This window comes from Bombina bombina, chromosome 2, assembly GCF_027579735.1.
Source record: "Bombina bombina isolate aBomBom1 chromosome 2, aBomBom1.pri, whole genome shotgun sequence".
NCBI classification, from domain to species: domain Eukaryota; kingdom Metazoa; phylum Chordata; class Amphibia; order Anura; family Bombinatoridae; genus Bombina; species Bombina bombina.
This window is the reverse complement of record NC_069500.1, coordinates 818717825-818725202: the sequence shown is the minus strand read 5'-3', so window position 1 is coordinate 818725202 and position 7378 is coordinate 818717825.

The following is a 7378-nucleotide window of genomic DNA, read 5'->3' as shown; positions in this document are numbered from 1 at the left end:
ACCCCCTAACTTAAATATAATTAAAATAAATCTAAAGAAAATTACTATAATTAACTTAATTATTCCTATTTAAAACGAAATACTTACCTATAAAATAAACCCTAAGCTAGCTACAATATAACTAATAGTTACATTGTATCTAGCTTAGGGTTATTAACTATTTAATAACTACCTAGCTAAAATAAATACAAATTGACCTGTAAAATAAAACCTAACCTAAGTTACAATAACACCTAACACTACACTACAATTAAATAAATTAACTAAATTAAATACAATTAAATAAATTAAATTAGCTAAATCACAAAAACCCCCCACTAAATTACAGAAAATAAAAAACAAATTACAGATCTTTAAACTAATTACACACAACCCTATCAAAATAAAAAAGCCCCCCCAAAATGAAAAAAAAAAACCCTAGCCTAAACTAAACTATCAATAGCCCTTAAAAGGGCCTTTTGCGGGGCATTGCCCCAAACTAATCAGCTCATTTACCTGTAAAAAAAAAATACAAACAACCCCCCAACAGTAAAACCCACCACCCACACAACCAACCCCCCAAATTAAATACTAACTAAAAAAACCTAAGCTCCCCATTGCCCTGAAAAGGGCATTTGGATGGGCATTGCCCTTAAAAGGGCATTTAGCTCTTTTGCAGGCCCAAAGCCCTAACCTAAAAATAAAACCCACCCAATACACCCTTAAAAAAATTCTAACACTAACCCCTGAAGATTCACTTCCCGGGAGAAGTCTTCATCCAAGTGGCAAGATGTCCTCAACGAAGCCGGCAGAAGTGGTCCTCCAGACGGGCAGAAGTGGTCCTCCAGACGGGCAGAAGTCTTCATCCAGACGGCATCTTCTATCTTCATCCATCCGGCACGGAGCGGGTCCATCTTCAAGACATCCGACGTGGAGCATCCTCTTCAAACGACGTCTTCTTCGTAATGAATATCTCTTTAAGTGACGTCATCCAAGATGGCGTCCCTTAGATTCCGATTGGCTGATAGAATTCTATCAGCCAATCAGAATTAAGGTAGAAAAAATCCTATTGAACTTCAATCCTATTGGCTGATCCAATTAGCCAATAGGATTTTTTCTACCTTAATTCCGATTGGCTGATAGAATTCTATCAGCCAATCGGAATCTAAGGGACGCCATCTTGGATGACGTCACTTAAAGAAATATTCATTACGAAGAAGACGTCATTTGAAGAGGATGCTCCGCGTCGGATGTCTTGAAGATGGACCTGCTCCGCGCCGGAAGAATGAAGATAGAAGATGCCGTCTGGATGAAGACTTCTGCCTGTCTGGAGGACCACTTCTGCCCGTCTGGAGGACCATTTCTGTCCGTCTGGAGGACCACTTCTGCCGGCTTTGTTGAGGACATCTTGCCGCTTGGATGAAGACTTCTCCCGGTAAGTGAATCTTCGGGGGTTAGTGTTAGGATATTTTTAAGGGTGTATTGGGTGGGTTTATTTTTTAGGTTAGGGCTTTGGGCCTGCAAAAGATCTAAATGCCCTTTTAGTATTTTATTTGGGGGGTTGGTTGTGTGGGTGGTGGGTTTTACTGTGGGGTGTTTTTTTTACAGGTAAAAGAGCTGATTACTTTGGGGCAATGCCACGCAAAAGGCCCTTTTAAGGGCTATTGATAGTTTAGTTTAGGCTATGGGGTTTTTTTTATTTTGGGGGGGCCTTTTTATTTTGATAGGGCTATTAGATTAGGTGTAATTAGTTTATAGATCTGTAATTTGTTTTTTTATTTTCTGTATTTTAGTGGGGGGTTTTGTGATTTAGCTAATTTAATTTATTCAATTGTAGTGTGGTGTTAGGTGTTATTGTAACTTAGGTTAGGTTTTATTTTACAGGTAAATTTGTATTTATTTTAGCTAGGTAGTTATTAAATAGTTAATAACTATTTAGTAACTAGTCTACCTAGTTAAAATAAATACAAACTTGCCTGTAAAATAAAAATAAACCCTAAGCTAGCTACAATGTAACTATTAGTTATATTGTAGCTAGCTTAAGGTTTATTTTATAGGTAAGTATTTAGTTTTAAATAGGAATAATTTAGGGAATGATAGTAAATTTATTTAGATTTATTTTAATTATATTTCAATTAGGGGGTGTTAGGTTTAGACTTAGGTTTAGGGGTTAATAAATTTAATATAGTGGCGGCGTCGTTGGGGGCGGCAGATTAGGGTTTAATAAGTGTAGGTAGGTTGCGGCGACATTGGGGCGGCAGATTAGGGGTTAATAAATATAATGTAGGTGGCGGTGATGTTGGGGGCAGCAGATTAGGGGTTAATAAGTATAATGTAGGTGTCGGCGGTGTCCGGAGCGGCAGATTAGGGGTTAATAAGAATAATGTAAGATTAGGGGTGTTTAGACTCGGGGTTCATGTTAGGGTGTTAGGTGTAAACATAACTTTAGTTTCCCCATAGGAATCAATGGCGCTGCGTTACTGAGATTTACGCTGCTTTTTGGCAGGTGTTAGACTTTTTCTCAGCTGGCTCTCCCCATTGTTGTCTTTGGGGAAATTGTGCATGAGCACGTACGATCAGCTCACCGCTGACTTAAGCAGCGCTGGTATTGGAGTGCGGTATGGAGCAACATTTTTCTCTACGCTCACTTCTTGCTTGCTAACGCCGGGTTTGTAAAAACCCGTAATACCAGCGATGCAGGTAAGTGAACTGTGAGAGAAAACTGCTCGTTAGCACCGCACAGCTCCTAACGCAAAACTCGTAATCTAGCCGTATATAAGCTTAAAAAAAAACGAGGTGCAATGACACAAGATATTTTTGAACTAACGAGCCTAATGACAATCCTGTTATATAGGATCACTAAAAGAAGAGTATAAAATATATACCCTTTATCAACGGTCTTCTGGTCTATAGCCTTCTGAATAAGAATAAAAATATACACATATATATATATATATATATATATATATATATCTTGTAAGAAAAAGTGTTAAATTCTTTGTTCCTGTGTGTATATATATATATATATATATATATTTATCTTTTAAAAGTGGATTGGAGATTCTATAACGAAATGGTTTTAAATGTATGGGGGCGTATTAAACTGCCAACAAGAAAGATGGCCGTTCTGCTACATCCTGCCAGGAGCTGACACTATAAATAGAGTTGAGGGGGGGTGGCCCCTATCTCTGATGAAGCATCCAATAGCACTTTGAAATGAGTCAGACCCGCCACCGACTTACAAACTACGAGTGTCTAGCAAAATAGCGGATCAGCTGTTGTGTGTACTTACACATTGAGTGCTGACCCGCTCACGCTTTTAAGAGCACTAGTTTACCAGTGGTTCTTATTTATACACTTATATTGTGGTATATTTTTAGTAATACGCCTTTACCACCAAGGCTTATTTTATTTATGTTTTTATGTTTTAATTTGAGTGTTATATGTTTGTGTTTGCTATATCATCAGGCATTGTTGTGGCCAATAAATATAATTATTTTAGTGATTAACTGTATATCAGTACTTTATTTGGAAACGTTTAATGCCCCCTCCACTCTATACCCCACTGGGGGATCCCTCACTGAATATAAGAATACGGTCGGTGTATAAACCAGGGGAGTCTGAGAGTGACGAAAGGGGAGTATACGCCTTGAAAACATCATAACACTAAGGCCTTTTAATTTAAGTAATTTTTTTATTAAAGTTGAGCAAGTACATGCAGAAAACAAGCTTCACCAGTTTACATCAGGATAAGAGATGTTACAATCACAATTTAACATGAAGCATTTAAGTATCAACCATGTTTTGTAGGAGAGGGATAAAGGGAGGGGGAAAGGATAAGGGGAGGGGGCCTACACATACATTAAGTACATTTGTTACTTAGTCAGTTAAAATAAAACATCACTATGTGATATCCTAAGAAAACAGAATCAAAATCGACTTTCTTTCATGTAATTAGCAAGAGTCCATGAGCTAGTGACGTATGGGATATACATTCCTACCAGGAGGGGCAAAGTTTCCCAAACCTCAAAATGCCTATAAATACACCCCTCACCACACCCACAATTCAGTTTTACAAACTTTGCCTCCGATGGAGGTGGTGAAGTAAGTTTGTGCTAGATTCTACGTTGATATGCGCTCCGCAGCAAGTTGGAGCCCGGTTTTCCTCTCAGCGTGCAGTGAATGTCAGAGGGATGTGAGGAGAGTATTGCCTATTTGAATGCAGTGATCTCCTTCTAAGGGGTCTATTTCATAGGTTCTCTGTTATCGGTCGTAGAGATTCATCTCTTACCTCCCTTTTCAGATCGACGATATACTCTTATATATACCATTACCTCTGCTGATTCTCGTTTCAGTACTGGTTTGGCTATCTGCTATATGTAGATGAGTGTCCTGGGGTAAGTAAGTCTTATTTTCTGTGACACTCCAAGCTATGGTTGGGCACTTTGTTTATAAAGTTCTAAATATATGTATTCAAACATTTATTTGCCTTGACTCAGAATGTTCAACTTTCCTTATTTTCAGACAGTCAGTTTCATATTTGGGATAATGCATTTTGATTTGACCATTTTTTCTTACCTTAAAATTTGACTTTTTCCCTGTGGGCTGTTAGGCTCGCGGGGGCTGAAAATGCTTCATTTTATTGCGTCATTCTTGGCGCGGACTTTTTTGGCGCAAAAATTCTATTTCCGTTTCCGGCGTCATACGTGTCGCCGGAAGTTGCGTCATTTTTTGACGTTATTTCGCGCCAAAGATGTCGGCGTTCCGGATGTGGCGTCATTTTTGGCGCCAAAAAGCATTTAGGCGCCAAATAATGTGGGCGTCTTATTTGGCGCGAAAAAATATGGGCGTCACTTTTGTCTCCACATTATTTAAGTCTCATTTTTTATTGCTTCTGGTTGCTAGAAGCTTGTTCTTTGGCATTCTTTCCCATTCCTGAAACTGTCATTTAAGGAATTTGATCAATTTTGCTTTATATGTTGTTTTTTCTCTTACATATTGCAAGATGTCTCACGTTGCATCTGAGCCAGAAGATACTACAGGAAAATCGCTGTCAAGTGCTGAATCTACCAAAGCTAAGTGTATCTGCTGTAAACTTTTGGTAGCTATTTCTCCAGCTGTTGTTTGTATTGATTGTCATGACAAACTTGTTAAAGCAGATAATATTTCCTTTAGTAAAGTACCATTGCCTGTTGCAGTTCCCTCAACATCTAAGGTGCAGAATGTTCCTGATAATATAAGAGATTTTGTTTCTGAATCCATAAAGAAGGCTATGTCTGTTATTTCTCCTTCTAGTAAACGTAAAAAATCTTTTAAAACTTCTCTCCCTACAGATGAATTTTTAAATGAACATCATCATTCTGATTCTGATGACTCCTCTGGTTCAGAGGATTCTGTCTCTGAGGTTGATGCTGATAAATCTTCATATTTATTTAAAATGGAATTTATTCGTTCTTTACTTAAAGAAGTTCTAATTGCTTTAGAAATAGAGGATTCTGGTCCTCTTGATACTAATTCTAAACGTTTAGATAAGGTATTTAAAGCTCCTGTGGTTATTCCAGAAGTTTTTCCTGTTCCTAATGCTATTTCTGCAGTAATTTCCAAAGAATGGGATAATTTGGGTAATTCATTTACTCCTTCTAAACGTTTTAAGCAATTATATCCTGTGCCGTCTGACAGATTAGAATTTTGGGACAAGATCCCTAAAGTTGATGGGGCTATTTCTACCCTTGCTAAACGTACTACTATTCCTACGTCAGATGGTACTTCGTTTAAGGATCCTCTAGATAGGAAAATTGAGTCCTTTCTAAGAAAAGCTTATCTGTGTTCAGGTAATCTTCTTAGACCTGCTATATCTTTGGCTGATGTTGCTGCAGCTTCAACTTTTTGGTTGGAAACTTTAGCGCAACAAGTAACACATCGTGATTCTCATGATATTATTATTCTTCTTCAGCATGCTAATAATTTTATCTGTGATGCCATTTTTGATATTATCAGAGTTGATGTCAGGTTTATGTCTCTAGCTATTTTAGCTAGAAGAGCTTTATGGCTTAAAACTTGGAATGCTGATATGGCTTCTAAATCAACTTTACTTTCCATTTCTTTCCAGGGTAACAAATTATTTGGTTCTCAGTTGGATTCCATTATTTCAACTGTTACTGGTGGGAAAGGAACTTTTTTACCACAGGATAAAAAATCTAAAGGTAAAAACAGGGCTAATAATCGTTTTCGTTCCTTTCGTTTCAACAAAGAACAAAAGCCTGATCCTTCATCCTCAGGAGCAGTTTCAGTTTGGAGACCATCTCCAGTCTGGAATAAATCCAAGCCAGCTAGAAAGGCAAAGCCTGCTTCTAAGTCCACATGAAGGTGCGGCCCTCATTCCAGCTCAGCTGGTAGGGGGCAGGTTACGTTTTTTCAAGGAAATTTGGATCAATTCTGTTCACAATCTTTGGATTCAGAGCATTGTTTCAGAAGGGTACAGAATTGGTTTCAAGTTGAGACCTCCTGCAAAGAGATTTTTTCTTTCCCGTGTCCCAGTAAATCCAGTAAAAGCTCAAGCATTTCTGAAATGTGTTTCAGATCTAGAGTTGACTGGAGTAATTATGCCAGTTCCAGTTCCGGAACAGGGGATGGGGTTTTATTCAAATCTCTTCATTGTACCAAAGAAGGAGAATTCTTTCAGACCAGTTCTGGATCTAAAAATATTGAATCGTTATGTAAGGATACCAACGTTCAAGATGGTAACTGTAAGGACTATCTTACCTTTTGTTCAGCAAGGGAATTATATGTCCACGATAGATTTACAGGATGCATATCTGCATATTCCGATTCATCCAGATCATTATCAGTTCCTGAGATTCTCGTTTCTGGACAAGCATTACCAATTTGTGGCTCTGCCGTTTGGCCTAGCTACAGCTCCAAGAATTTTTACAAAGGTTCTCGGTGCCCTGCTGTCTGTAATCAGAGAACAGGGTATTGTGGTATTTCCTTATTTGGACGATATCTTGGTACTTGCTCAGTCTTTACATTTAGCAGAATCTCATACGAATCGACTTGTGTTGTTTCTTCAAGATCATGGTTGGAGGATCAATTTACCAAAAAGTTCTTTGATTCCTCAGACAAGGGTAACCTTTCTGGGTTTCCAGATGGATTCAGTGTCCATGACTCTGTCTTTAACAGACAAGAGACGTCTAAAGTTGATTACAGCTTGTCGAAACCTTCAGTCACAATCATTCCCTTCGGTAGCCTTATGCATGGAAATTCTAGGTCTTATGACTGCTGCATCGGACGCGATCCCCTTTGCTCGTTTTCACATGCGACCTCTTCAGCTCTGTATGCTGAAGCAATGGTGCAAGGATTACACGAAGATATCTCAATTAATATCTTTAAAACCGATTGT